Source organism: Leguminivora glycinivorella, chromosome 24 (genome assembly GCF_023078275.1).
Source record: "Leguminivora glycinivorella isolate SPB_JAAS2020 chromosome 24, LegGlyc_1.1, whole genome shotgun sequence".
Taxonomy (NCBI): Eukaryota; Metazoa; Arthropoda; class Insecta; order Lepidoptera; family Tortricidae; genus Leguminivora; species Leguminivora glycinivorella.
In genome coordinates this window covers 7801183-7816862 of record NC_062994.1, presented here as the reverse complement: position 1 = coordinate 7816862, position 15680 = coordinate 7801183, and the positions used below count along the sequence as shown (strand labels likewise).

At 46.0% G+C, this 15680-nt stretch overlaps 1 protein-coding gene across 1 annotated transcript in view; it reads left to right on the top strand.

The window, feature by feature from the left end:
* LOC125238566 (chorion class high-cysteine HCB protein 12-like) overlaps window positions 1-15680 on the top strand; it is a 38248-nt gene that overhangs the window by 15306 nt on the left and 7262 nt on the right. The gene's annotated exons all lie outside the window — the stretch shown is intronic.

The window sequence follows — 15680 nt, the reverse complement described above, 5'->3', positions numbered from 1 at the left end:
AAATACTACGTTGATCTTTCTTTCATGCGGGGGCCTTTTCTTTACTTTTAAGGATCACAAGAAAACCTTAACACAACTTATTTTAAATACAACGTTGATCTTTGTTTTATGCGGGGGCTTCGCCCCCGAGCCCCCTTTGTTTGCTCTGAAAGGTCACAAGAAAACGCTAACCCAACTTATTTTAAATACTACGTTAATCTTTCTTTTATGCGGGGGCTTCGCCCCCGAGCCCCCCTTTTGTTTACTCTTAAAGGTCACAAGAAAACGCTAACCCAACTTATCTTAAATACTACGTTGATCTTTCTTTCATGCGGGGGGCTTCGCCCCCCGAGCCCCCCTTTTCTTTGCTCTTAAGGATCACAAGAAAACCCTAAACCAACTTAATTTAAATACAACGTTGATCTTTCTTTCATGCGGGGGCTTCGCCCCCCGAGCCCCCCTTTGTTTGCTCTTAAATGTCACAAGAAAACGCTAACCCAACTTATCTTAAATACTACGTTGATCTTTCTTTCATGCGGGGGCTTCGCCCCCCGAGCCCCCCTTTGTTTGCTCTTAAAGGTCACAAGAAAACGCTAACCCAACTTATTCTAAATACAACGTTGATCTTTCTTTCATGCGGGGGCTTCGCCCCCGAGCCCCCTTTGTTTGCTCTTAAAGGTCACAAGAAAACGCTAACCCAACTTATCTTAACTACTACGTTGATCTTTCTTTCATGCGGGGGCTTCGCCCCCGAGCCCCCTTTGTTTGCTCTTAAAGGTCACAAGAAAACGCTAACCCAACTTATTATAAATACTACGTTGATCTTTCTTTCATGCGGGGGGCTTCGCCCCCCGAGCCCCCCTTTGTTTGCTCTTAAAGGTCACAAGAAAACGCTAACCCAACTTGTTCTAAATACTACGTTAATCTTTCTTTTATGCGGGGGCTTCGCCCCCCGAGCCCCCCCTTTATTTACTCTTAAAGGTCACAAGAAAACGCTAACCCAACTTATCTTAAATACTACGTTGATCTTTCTTTCATGCGGGGGGCTTCGCCCTCCGAGCCCCCCTTTTCTTTACTCTTAAGGAACACAAGAAAACCCTAAACCAACTTATTTTAAATACAAAGTTGATCTTTCTTTCATGCGGGGGCTTCGCCCCCCGAGCCCCCCTTTGTTTGCTCTTAAAGGTCACAAGAAAACGCTAACCCAACTTATTTTAAATACTACGTTAATCTTTCTTTTATGCGGGGGGCTTCGCCCCCCGAGCCCCCCCTTTGTTTACTCTTAAAGGTCACAAGAAAACGCTAACCCAACTTATCTTAAATACTACGTTGATCTTTCTTTCATGCGGGGGGCTTCGCCCTCCGAGCCCCCTTTTCTTTACTCTTAAGGAACACAAGAAAACCCTAAACCAACTTATTTTAAATACAACGTTGATCTTTCTTTCATGCGGGGGCTTCGCCCCCGAGCCCCCCTTTGTTTGCTCTTAAATGTCACAAGAAAACGCTAACCCAACTTATCTTAAATACTACGTTGATCTTTCTTTCATGCGGGGGGCTTCGCCCCCCGAGCCCCCCTTTGTTTGCTCTTAAGGATCACAAGAAAACCCTAAACCAACTTGTTTTAAATACAACGTTGATCTTTCTTTCATGCGGGGGCTTCGCCCCCCCAGCCCCCCTTTGTTTGCTCTTAAATGTCACAAGAAAACGCTAACCCAACTTATCTTAAATAATACGTTGATCTTTCTTTCATGCGGGGGCTTCGCCCCCGAGCCCCTTTGTTTGCTCTTAAAGGTCACAAGAAAACGCTAACCCACCTTATTCTAAATACAACGTTGATCTTTCTTTCATGCGAGGGGCTTCGCCCCCCGAGCCCCCCTTTGTTTGCTCTTAAAGGTCACAAGAAAACGCTAACCCAACTTATCTTAAATACTACGTTGATCTTTCTTTCATGCGGGGGCTTCGCCCCCCGAGCCCCCCTTTGTTTGCTCTTAAAGGTCACAAGAAAACGCTAACCCAACTTATTTTAAATACTACGTTGATCTTTCTTTCATGCGGGGGCCTTTTCTTTACTTTTAAGGATCACAAGAAAACCTTAACACAACTTATTTTAAATACAACGTTGATCTTTCTTTTATGCGGGGGGCTTCGCCCCCCGAGCCCCCCTTTGTTTGCTCTGAAAGGTCACAAGAAAACGCTAACCCAACTTATTTTAAATACTACGTTAATCTTTCTTTTATGCGGGGGGCTTCGCCCCCCGAGCCCCCCTTTGTTTACTCTTAAAGGTCACAAGAAAACGCTAACCCAACTTATCTTAAATACTACGTTGATCTTTCTTTCATGCGGGGGCTTCGCCCCCGAGCCCCCTTTTCTTTGCTCTTAAGGATCACAAGAAAACCCTAAACCAACTTATTTAAATACAACGTTGATCTTTCTTTCATGCGGGGGGCTTTGCTCCCCGAGCCCCCCTTTGTTTGCTCTTAAATGTCACAAGAAAACGCTAACCCAACTTATCTTAAATACTACGTTGATCTTTCTTTCATGCGGGGGGCTTCGCCCCCGAGCCCCCCCGAGCCCCCCCCTTTGTTTGCTCTTAAAGGTCACAAGAAAACGCTAACCCAACTTATTCTAAATACAACGTTGATCTTTCTTTCATGCGGGGGCTTCGCCCCCCTTTACCCAACTTATCTTACTACGTTGATCTTTCTTAGCCCCCCTTTGTTTGCTCTTAAAGGTCACAAGAAAACGCTAACCCAACTTATCTTAACTACTACGTTGATCTTTCTTTCATGCGGGGGCTTCGCCCCCGAGCCCCCTTTGTTTGCTCTTAAAGGTCACAAGAAAACGCTAACCCAACTTATTATAAATACTACGTTGATCTTTCTTTCATGCGGGGGCTTCGCCCCCGAGCCCCCTTTGTTTGCTCTTAAAGGTCACAAGAAAACGCTAACCCAACTTATTCTAAATACTACGTTGATCTTTCTTTCATGCGGGGGCCTTTTCTTTACTCTTAAGGATCACAAGAAAACCTTAACTCAACTTATTTTAAATACAACGTTGATCTTTCTTTTATGCGGGGGCTTTCGCCCCCGAGCCCCCTTTTCTTTACTCTTAAGGATCACAAGAAAACCCTAAACCAACTTATTTTAAATACAACGTTGATCTTTCTTTCATGCGGGGGCTTCGCCCCCGAGCCCCCTTTGTTTGCTCTTAAATGTCACAAGAAAACGCTAACCCAACTTATCTTAAATACTACGTTGATCTTTCTTTCATGCGGGGGGCTTCGCCCCCGAGCCCCCTTTTCTTTGCTCTTAAGGATCACAAGAAAACCCTAAACCAACTTATTTTAAATACAACGTTGATCTTTCTTTCATGCGGGGGCTTCGCCCCCGAGCCCCCCTTTTGTTTGCTCTTAAATGTCACAAGAAAACGCTAACCCAACTTATCTTAAATACTACGTTGATCTTTCTTTCATGCGGGGGCTTCGCCCCCGAGCCCCCTTTGTTTGCTCTTAAAGGTCACAAGAAAACGCTAACCCAACTTATCTTAACTACTACGTTGATCTTTCTTTCATGCGGGGGCTTCGCCCCCGAGCCCCCCTCTTTTATTTGCTCTTAAAGGTCACAAGAAAACGCTAACCCAACTTATTATAAATACTACGTTGATCTTTCTTTCATGCGGGGGGCTTCGCCCCCCGAGCCCCCTTTTGTTTGCTCTTAAAGGTCACAAGAAAACGCTAACCCAACTTATTCTAAATACTACGTTGATCTTTCTTTCATGCGGGGGCCTTTTCTTTACTCTTAAGGATCACAAGAAAACGCTAACCCAACTTATCTTAACTACTACGTTGATCTTTCTTTCATGCGGGGGCTTCGCCCCCGAGCCCCCTTGTTTGCTCTTAAAGGTCACAAGAAAACGCTAACCCAACTTATTCTAAATACTACGTTGATCTTTCTTTCATGCGGGGGCCTTTTCTTTACTCTTAAGGATCACAAGAAAACGCTAACCCAACTTATCTTAACTACTACGTTGATCTTTCTTTCATGCGGGGGGCTTCGCCCCCCGAGCCCCCCTTTGTTTGCTCTTAAAGGTCACAAGAAAACGCTAACCCAACTTATTATAAATACTACGTTGATCTTTCTTTCATGCGGGGGCTTCGCCCCCGAGCCCCCTTTGTTTGCTCTTAAAGGTCACTAGAAAACGCTAACCCAACTTATTCTAAATACTACGTTGATCTTTCTTTCATGCGGGGCCTTTTCTTTACTCTTAAGGATCACAAGAAAACCTTAACTCAACTTATTTTAAATACAACGTTGATCTTTCTTTCATGCGGGGGCTTCGCCCCCGAGCCCCCTTTTCTTTACTCTTAAGGATCACAAGAAAACCCTAAACCAACTTATTTTAAATACAACGTTGATCTTTCTTTCATGCGGGGCTTCGCCCCCGAGCCCCCTTTGTTTGCTCTTAAATGTCACAAGAAAACGCTAACCCAACTTATCTTAAATACTACGTTGATCTTTCTTTCATGCGGTGGGCTTCGCCCCGAGCCCCCCCCTTTTTTTTCTGTTCTTATCTTCCGGCACCATCATCAGGCCTTGTAACCTAATCGTAGTCATAGTTCATTACAAGATTTTTCTAAGAAGCCCAAAAACAGCTATGATACGATGATTACGATGTTCCATCATGTAGTTCCAGTTCATATCTTCCGGCTCCATCATCAGACCTTGAAACCTAATCGTAGTCAAAGTTCATTACAAGACTTTTCTAAGAAGCCCAGAAACAGCTATGATACGATGTTCTATCATGTAGTTCCAGTTCATATCTTCCGGCTCCATCATCAGACCTTGAAACCTAATCGTAGTCAAAGTTCATTACAAGACTTTTCTAAGAAACCCAAAAACAGCTATGATACGATGTTCCATCATGTAGTTCCAGTTCATATCTTTCGGCTTCATCATCAGACCTTGAAACCTAATTGTAGTCAAAGTTCATTACAAGACTTTTCTAAGAAACCCAAAAACGGCTATGATACGAGGTTCCATCATGTAGTTCCAGTTCATATCTTCCGACTCCATCATCAGATCAGCTCAACAGTACCATATTATTGTATTGTCATCGGAACTACATATAGCTGCCAATTTTCATTACGCTACGACTCCTGGAAGATGGTTAAATTAGCCTCCGCAGATTCCATTACATACATAGTTACATACACGACGACCTAATAAAAGCGTGTTAAAAATCGGTATATTATTTTAATACATCTACAAATTAAGTCGTTTTCAGAAATTAATTTAGTTACACAATAATAATATAATCGGTTGGCAACAGTGTTATTATTTTGAAAACAGGTAGGAGTAGAATTATGAGAGTAACACATTAAGTACATCAACAAAAAACGCGATAAGAGTATTAAATAACCATCAACCTTTCGTAAATGATTAATCTTATTTACTGTAGAACGTAATTCAAATTGTCATTTTATTTTTGATATGTCGTCTACGCGGGATATGTGTAATACCTTAGAGTTATCATTTTTGCGTAAAAATATTTTGCAATCGTTAAGCCAAATATATTTGTAACCCATTTCACGACCCATCTTGCGAGCTTGGCTGTATAATATTTTGTTTTGAGGTGCTAGGTGGTCGTTGACGAACACCGGCCGGGCGGGGCCGTCCAGGCCCAGGTCGGCGGTGGTGAGGCCGCGGCGGGCCCGCACGCTCGCCAGAAGGTCGTTCTTGCGCTTTCGTTGGGTGAACCTAACAATGATATTTGGGGTGTCGGAGGATAGTTTCGATGCATCGTTGCTGTCCGGATTTTGGTTTTGCTGCGGGTACCGCCGGACGCGATGTATGTAGTCGACATCGTTCGGGGACAGGGAAAAGTTTACTTTTGACGCGATAGCATTCAGTATGTTGTACAGATTTTCACCTTTATTGAAAGTTGTATTGATTATTCCGAATGAAACATGTTTTTTCTATTACTTTAATGAAAATGTTAATAGCGAAATAAAAAAAAAAACAATCAGGGTATCAGGCGTTACCTCGTGGAAACCCATGATATGATACTTAAAATTTTGCCTCTACTTTTTAATACGTTCACTCTCTATCCATAAGCAAAATAGGTTATGTAATGGCTGACCACCTTGAGCTTCAATTCAGTGTCTGATCTGACTGGCTACGATAAGTCTGCGCATGCAGATATACATCAGCTCTTCGAACAGTTCCGTCAAAACGAATTAAGGCCTTCTAGGAAGTCTGCAGCTTCAAGTGCATAAGTATGATTATCTAAGAACTATAAATGCTCCCAAAACAACTGCGAACGGGAGTAAAGGCTCGCGTAATGCCCCAAACTCCTTGGATCTAAACAAACTCCATGACACACAATTGAATGTTGTGAACTATTTAACTTTTACTAGATCAGCTGATACATATAATGCCTGCGTCATCTGATCTTTGAATAAAAAACCAGCCTAGAGCATGTCGGGCCATGCTCAGTGTAGGGTTCCGTAGTTTTCCGTATTTTTCTCAAAAACTACTGAACCTATCAAGTTCAAAATAATTTTCTTAAGAAAGTCTTTATAAAGTTCTACTTTTGTGATTTTTTTTCATATTTTTTAAACATATGGTTCAAAAGTTAGAGGGTGGGAGGACGCACTTTTTTTCTTTTGGGAGCGATTATTTCCGAAAATATTAATATTATCAAAAAACGATCTTTGTAAACCCTTATTCATTTTATATTTAAATACCTATCCAACAATATATCACACGTTGGGGTTGGAATGTAAAAAAATATCAGCCCCCACTTTATATGGGGGGGTACCCTAATAAAACATTTTTTCAGTTTTTTTTATTTTTGCACTTTGTGGCGTGATTGATATGAAGTGATGGAAGGCACCCGACGTGGTAAACACTTAAAAATGCAAAGCGAACTCACCGGGGGATGCGATAGATACGTAGACAGGCGGAGCGCCAAGCGACGTGCGTTCAGCGTGGGATCGAGATCTGCACTGCGCGGCGGGGAGCGCCGGCGCATCGGGCGGCGTCCAAGGCCGCGACTATCCAGGACCGGTTGAAGCGGCGCGCGGTGATAGCTGACTGCAGCCGACACGGCCGGTGCCGGCGGGCCGGCCGGGCACTCGAACGAGTAGGTATTTGGTAGGTATTGATGTTTATGTTATTTATAGGATTAAGTATGTATTTTATCTATCCACATTAATGCGTATGTATGTATGTATATGTGTAAATTATTATGTATGTGTCTATTATGAATTTAGTGTTATATTTAATTATGTAATTATGTTTATGTGATGTATTTATTAGGTATCGTGTACTATATAAGTATATATGTAATTTATATGTGATATTTATGTATATAAGTAAATAATACGTATTTATAAGTATATACATATAGGTGGCATCGCCACATCAGTCCCCCCAGAGACCGTCTCACGGGCGATAATAATCTGGGAAGGTAACACGGCGGCCTGATCTAGTATTTCTTACTATGTTTTCCTTCTGTGGTTCTTTTTCTATTTCTTTCTTACTAACTGTTCTTTTTCTTCTCACAGGTTTCAGCGTGTTTTCTTTTTCAGGCTCTTTTTCTTTTCCAGGTGTCGACTCGTCTAACAGGTATGCTGGTTTCAAGCGATCAATGGTTACGGTGATGATCTTCCCGTTGACCCGTATTTTAAAAATCTTCTCTCCTCTTTCCAGCACTGCATGTGGGCCTGTGTATGCTGGCTTTAGCGCTCCACGCACAGCGTCTTCCCTCAAGAAGACGTGGGTGGATGATGCCAAGTCCTTGAATATGAACGTCTTCTTCTGACCATGCCTTGAGGTAGGCACAGGTTGAAGTTTGGTAGTTATATTCTTCAGGCGTGCTGTGAAGTCGGTGAGGTCATTTGTGGTGTCAGTGCTGGGCTGGAAAAATTCCCCAGGCAGTCGGAGCGGTTCACCATAAACCAATTCTGCAGAGGATGTTTGCAGCTCTTCCTTAAAAGCGCTCCTTACATGGGATGAGCACCAACGGTAAGGCTTCTGTCCAGCTGTCATGCGCATGGCATATGATCGCCGCTTTCAGCTGTCTGTGGAACCTCTCGATCAATCCGTTGCAGGCTGGATGGTAAGCAGTTGTGCGTCGATGCTTGAACCCGATGACCTTCGCCAGGTAACTAAACAGAGCCGATTCGAATTGTGCCCCTCGATCGGTCACTATATCTATAGGGCAACCAAATCTTGAGATCCACGTAGAGAGTAGTGCTTTCGCCACCGTTTCAGCAGTTATATCCATGATTGGTATCGCCTCAGGCCATCGCGTAAAGCGGTCTATGGCTGTGAGGCAGTACCGGTATCCTTGAGAAGGAGGCAGAGGCCCTACTAGGTCAATATGCACGTGGGTAAACCTAGCTTTTGGCAACTGGTACGTACCCAAAGGTGCTTGAACGTGCCTCGTTACCTTCGCCTTCTGACAGGCTAAGCAACCTCGAGCCCATTCACGACAATCTTTATTTAAACCGGGCCATATGAATCGCTCGGCCACTAATTTTGCGGAGGCCTTAGTGCCCGGATGGCTGAGTGAGTGTAGGCTGTTGAATACCTGCCGTCTATACTCTGGAGTCACATAGGGTCTGATGGTCGTGGTGCTGTCGTCACAGTAGAGCGCTGTCGATGAACCTGGTATTGTCAGCTTCTTCAGGCTGATGCTGTACCCGGTGTCTCCTTCCAAGATCTGTTTAAGCTCCTGGTCGGTTTCTTGCGCCTTGGCGAGGATCGTTAAATCTACTGGTTGCTGGAGCTCCTCGATTCTGGACAAGGTGTCTGCTACGACGTTATTCTTCCCGGAAATGTGTCTAATGTCCGTGGTAAATTGAGAGATGTAGTCGAGGTGTCGGAACTGCCTTGGAGAACAATTTGCTTTGTTGTTTGCGAACGCAAAGCACAGCGGCTTGTGGTCTGTGAAGACAGTAAATACTCGCGCCTCCAGCATGTGCCTAAAATACCTGATAGAATTGTAGATTGATAGCAGTTCGCGGTCATAGGGCGAGTATTTCTGTTGAGCCGAGCTGAGCTTCTTTGAGTAGAACGCTAGTGGTTGCCATGCATCACCTTTCCATTGCTGCAGTACTCCACCAACAGCTGTGTCGGAAGCATCACAGACGAGCGCGAGATGGGCTTCAGGATCTGGGTGCGCTAACATTGCCGCCTGGCAGAGGCTGTCCTTGCAGTCGAGGAAGGCTTTAGTCTGACGGTCTGCCAGGTTGATTGGCTCTGATCCTCTGACTGAGCCAGTGAGCAACTCGTGCAATGGAGCTTGAAGCTGGGCGGCTTGAGGTATGAACCGACGATAAAAATTAATCATCCCTAGAAACCTCCTCAGTTCTTTTACGGTTTTGGGCGTAGGGAATGATTGGATAGCTTCTACCTTCGTCTCCAGGGGCTTGGTGCCGTCGGCTGAGATGTGGTATCCCAAGAATTTGACATCTGGAACTCCGAAGACACACTTCGATGGGTTGATGACCATACCGTATTCTCTCAACTTTGTGAAGAGCTGTCGCAAGTGGTCTTCGTGCGTTGCTTCATCAGGTGAAAAGATAAGAAAGTCGTCTAGATATGCGTAAACGAAGTCCATGCCCCTCGTGACCTCGTCGACAAAGCGCTGGAACGTTTGTCCTGCGTTCCTGAGGCCGAAGGTCATGAACGGGAATTCATATAACCCGAACGGAGTTGAAATCGCTGTCTTAGGGATGTCCTGCTCGTGCACTGGAATTTGGTTGTAGGCCTTAACCAAGTCTATTGTCGAGAAGACCTTACATCCGGCGAGCTGGTGAGAAAAGTCATGGATGTGACGAATCGGGTAGCGATCTGGAACTGTGCAAGACTGCACAAACTTTTTATATTATTTTACCTTTTTATAGTTTATTGTCTATGATTTTTCATATAGTCCTTTTGTCTATTTTTATTGATTGACTTCATTACATTTTGTTTTCTCAACGATACCAGTGCCTATTATTTAATTTCCTTAAAATTTGGTCTTTCCACCGTTCGTATTGAAAGTTATTTAATGATAACAAGATCTAAAAGTGCGAAAATGAGTGTAACTCATAAGGGAGACGGTGAGGCCGCCGTGAGGGATACTGCTCCGCCCTTGCAAGGAGGCGAGGGCGCCGCCGCCGCCCCTCCCGGAGCGCCGCCGACACCTTCCCGCGTGGCGAGCGCCGTCTCGTCACGCTCCTCTTCTACAATCGTGGCGCGCCAGCTGGAGGCGAGGGCGCAACATGCGCGCCGTCTGGCTGAGATGGAAAGGGAACGAGAGCGACAGGCCGCGGAGCGCGAGCGCCAAGTGGCAGAGCGTGCCGCGGAGCGCGAGCGCCAAGTTGCCGAGCTCGAGCTGAAAGCCAGTCTCGCCGCCATAGAGGCGGGCGCTAGCCGACGTGGAAGTCATGGCACGCGTAGTCGTGCAAGTGTACAGGAATGGGTAAATAATATGATTCCTAATACCTTTGAACAAAATTTATTAAGCGCCAACCCACCTTTCAGGTCTGTCGATGTTGCGGCCCAGCGCGAGCCACTGGGACCGAGAGAGCCGCACGGCATGAGTGCCGCGGCAAATAAAAACTCTCACGAGCAATATTGCCCTGAAGACGGAGGAGTGACTCGTTTAGTAAATTCGCTCGACAAGCTAATAAATAAAGTAAACCAAACGAAGACGGATTTACCTAACTTTGACGGCAAGTCGTACCTGGATTGGTTAGCTTTAAAACGTATCTACGAAAATAAAGCCGATAGTTTTTCCCCTAGTGAAAATTTAGCTCGCTTGTCACGCGCCCTGAAAGGGACGGCGCGCGAGGCCGTGGCGGGCCTGCTGGCGGCGGCGCGCGACCCCGGCGCCGTGGTGGCCGCGCTCGACGCGCGCTTCGGTCGCCCCGAGCTCGTCGTCATGCATGAAGTGGCAGCGGTGCGTAACCTGCCTAAGGTAAGCTACGACGGTAAGGATTTAGTGATTTTTGCAAGCCGTGTGCGTAATTGCGTTGAAGTTATCCGCATGTTAAATAAGCCCGACCATTTACGCTCGCCTGAGCTGTTTCAAGCACTATGGAGCAAACTGCCAGCGCTGTTGCGTCCACGGTGGCTGGATTATGCTCATTCGTGCAATGGTAGCGCTTCAAAAATAGAAATGTTTGCGGATTTCCTGTCGCGCGAGGTTGACTTGCAGTGTAGATTTGGAGGCAATATTGACCAGGCGTCGGCCTTAATTCCTCGGCCGATAGGTAATAGGGATAAAGTTAACAATATTGCTGAAAATGATCATTCCTCTAGTAGCATTGAAAATTCAAATAATAATTCTGACTACAATTGTTCATTATGTCAACATAAACATGATTTATCGGATTGTGACAAGTTTGTCAAAATGTCAATAAATGATAGGTGGCAATTCATAAAGAAAAATAAAATATGCCATAGGTGTCTGAAAAAAGGTTTTCATAAGAATAAAACTTCATGTATGAAAAAAGTATGTAGCGTAGTAGGTTGTGAAATGCGTCATCATAATTTGTTACACGGGTCTAAATTTGAACGTGTCGTCACCACGCACGTCGACGCGGAGGACAACGACGATGCCGCCGACGACGACTCCGACGACGACGACGACGACGAGCAAGTGCCAGCGACGTCCGGCGTGAGCGCGCCCGCCGTCTGCGCCGCTACCGCAGCAGCCGCGACTACTCCGCTGCCTGACGACTCGGAACATGACATTCTGACGCATGCCACCTCTCCATCGCCCAAGATGCCCTCCGCGCGGCCGTTGTTGAAAATTGTCGCTGTTACCGTGTCCGGTCCGTCCGGTAGCGTTGACACATTTGCTTTATTAGACGACGGATCGTCAGGAACATACATAGACTCAGAAATATCTTCTCAAATTGGAGCCAAGACGTCTGAAAGGCTTATCCACGTAGATTGCGTACTCGGTTTAGGCAAGGACGTTAAAGTCCAGTATGTCAATTTTAATATACAGGGTCGTCATTCAACTGAAGTTCACTCCATTAAGAAGGCTAGGTCAGTTAATGGTTTAGGCGCCGCGCGTGAGTTTGCGTATCAAGATAGTGTACGCAAATACCCTCATCTAGTAGATATAGCCGACGAGTTTTGCTACGGAGACGTAAAACCAATGCTGATAATAGGTCTTGACAATTGGCATCTCTCTATTCCCACAGACGTGCGCAAAGGAACCAAAACACAACCTGCAGCTATTTTGACTGCCCTTGGCTGGGTTTTGTTTGGTTTCGGTTGCAGTAAGACTAAGCGGGTTGACGTTGTCAACCATATCTCATTAAGTGAACCTGACGTCGAAAGTGATCGTTTTATGTTAGAACAACTTATCAGGGAACAATTTAAGATCGACGCAATCGGTATATCTAAAAAGGAGGCCCGCAATGCTGACGATGAGCGTGCCATACAAGTTTTAGAGAACACTGCTCACCGTCTGCCGAGCGGCCGGTATGAGGTTGGCTTGTTGTGGAAGGCTGATAATCTGGATATTCCCGATAGCTATAAGTTAGCAATGTCCAGATTCGTAAGCTTAGAAAAGAAAATGATTAAAGACCCCTGCTACGCGGAACGTTATCGTCGCAATATTCATGACATGTTATCTAAAGAATACGCTGAACCATGTTCATCACGTGCTGGCCCTGGACGTCCTCTTTGGTATCTACCTCATTTTGGTGTGATTAATCCCAATAAACCTAATAAGTTGCGAACGGTGCACGATGCAGCTGCAAAATCTCACGGCGTGTCATTAAACTCTTTGTTATTGACTGGCCCTGATCTTTTGCAACCTTTGCTAGGCATTCTAATGCGTTTTCGTGAGGGCGCCGTCGCTTTAAACGCTGATATCCGTGAAATGTTTCCGCAAGTCAAAATTATTGAAACTGATAGAGACGCGCAAAGATTTTTGTGGCGAGATACCCCCGGTGAACCGATTAGAACATATCGCATGTCATCCATGATTTTTGGCGCCGCGTCGAGTCCATTCACTGCCATACACATAAAAAATAAAAACGCTTTAGAATGGCAGGAAACTTACCCCGACGCGGCTCGAGTAATCATCGACGATCATTACATGGACGATTGCATTACTAGCTTAGACGACGTCAACAAAGCTGCTAGGCTGGCAGCTGATATTTATTCCGTACATGCGCATGCCGGCTTCGAGATGCGCGGCTGGACGTCGAATAATCCTAGTGCGCTTTCGTTGTTGCCTAAAGAGTCTTTGCTAGAGGTATTACCTCACGCCAATAATGGAGACGTTGAATTGGGCCGCCTGTCTACGCCCGTTCGCACGCTGGGCCTTATATGGCAGCCCTTCAATGACCTGATTGGTTTTAATACAGGTGTAAAAAAAGATACGGTGTTACCTGAAAAGTTAACGAAACGAGAGGTTCTAGTACACGTGATGAAAATTTACGATCCGCTTGGGATCCTTGCCCCAATCGTCGTTCGTGGCCGTATAATGTTTCAAGACGCTTGGCGCAAGGGTTTAGACTGGGATCAAGAGCTCTCTCAATGTGACAGCGCCGCGTGGAAGTTATGGTTTCAAGACCTGATCTCCACTTCCAGTTTGCGAATACCACGCCGCTACAACTTGAGCGAGCTCGAGGTAGAGGGATGCGAGTTACATGTGTTTTCGGATGCGAGTGAGTCTGCCTATGCTGCTGTGGCCTATTGGCGCTTTCTATATGTAAATGGTGACGTGAGACTCTCCCTCATCTGTAGTAAAATGCGCGTGTCCCCAATTAAACCTGTCTCCATTCCTCGTTTAGAACTTCAAGGTGCACTAATGGCCGCGCGCCTTGCTACGACAATATGCGACGCCCATCGGTTGAAGCCAATGAGACGTGTTTTCTGGTGCGACTCAATGACTGCGCTAGGTTGGCTTCGTAGTGATGCGCGTACCCTTAAACCCTTTGTGTCCCACAGAGTTGGTGAGATACTGGAGCTTACAAATATCAGTGAGTGGCGTTGGGTACCGAGTGACCTAAACGTAGCCGATGACGCTACACGCGTCAAACGTTTTGTGCTCTCTCCAGAATCTCGCTGGATCTCAGGGCCTATCTTTCTCCTGTCCTCGTCCTGGCCCGCTGAACCTCAAATTGATGTTAGTGGATTAGGACGTGAAGAGTTTAAAAATGTCATTCATCTGATCACTGAAATTGAACTGCCCGCACCAATCTCTGCAGATCCATATCGTTTCAGCTCATGGCTGAGAATGGTGCGAGCAACGGCAAAGGCGCATCAATTCATATCATTATTGCGATTGCGTAGTATGAGAAGACGAGACGCGAACTTCAACCTCCCTCGTCTTGAAGGACACTTATGTACCTTCCATCCACCTTGCACATCCTCTCCTGGTACCGCGAACCTCCCTAATAACCAACCAAGAATAACTGCGAACGATATCCGTCTAGCCGAAACCCATATTTTCCGTCAGAGTCAACTTGATTCCTTCAAAGAGGACATCTTGAGAGTAAAGAACGGAGACCCGTTGCCTCGAAGCAGCCGCCTTTTTAAACTATCCCCATTCATAGATAACAATGACCAACTCAGAATGTTCAGTCGTATAGCAGCTGCAACAGGCGTCACTGATGAAGTTAAACGACCCCTGATCTTGGACGGAAAGCACCCAGCAGTACGCCTCCTTATAGCAAGATACCACCAAAAGGCTGGCCACGCAAACAAAGAAAAAGTCCTGTACGAACTCCACCAAAGATTTTGGATATTGGGCCTCAGAAATGCTGTCCGATCAGTAACCCACGCATGTCAGTTTTGCAAACTTCACCGCGCCAGAGCATTCACGCCACCAATGGGAGATCTACCGGAGTCCCGATTGGCTCATCATCAAAGACCATTTTCCTTCGTCGGTCTTGACTACTTTGGGCCTGTGCTCGTTTCAGTTGGTCGAAGAAGAGAGAAACGCTACGTTGCTCTATTTACGTGCCTCGTCATCCGCGCCGTACATCTTGAAGTGGTACATAGTTTATCGACAGACGCGGCCATAATGTGTCTACGCCGTTTTATTGCTCGTCGAGGCACACCGCAAGAGATCTGGTCAGACCACGGAACAGCCTTTGTTGGGGCAAGCAGGGAGTTACAAGCTCTTTACGGCAACTCAGTTGAAAATTATGCAGCTAATGAATCAATCAATTGGCGTTTCATTCCTCCGGCAGCACCTTTTATGGGCGGAGCATGGGAGCGTTTAATTCGCAGCGTTAAAGAAGCCCTGAAGACAACCCTAAGAGAACAGGCTCCCTCAGATGAAGTTCTGAGCACACTATTGGCGGAGGCTGAAGCCATTGTTAATACACGACCACTCACGCACGTTTCACTTGATTCTGATGCTGACGAAGCGTTGACCCCGTCGCATTTCATACTCACATCTCCGTCTGGGCCCCCTATTCCCGCTACTTTGACCGAAGCCGACCTCTTGAGCAGAAATAAGTGGCGCAGGGCGGTAAGGCTAGCCGACCACTTCTGGCAGCGCTGGGTCAGGGAATACCTTCCCTCCTTATCACCACGGACAGGAGGAGGATCTCCGCCTAATATCGCGATTGGGGACATCGTAATAATTTGTGATTCAAACCTGCCTCGAGGCTCTTGGCCCAAGGGTCGTGTCACCGCCGTATACCCCGGCAGAGACGGGATAATCAGAGT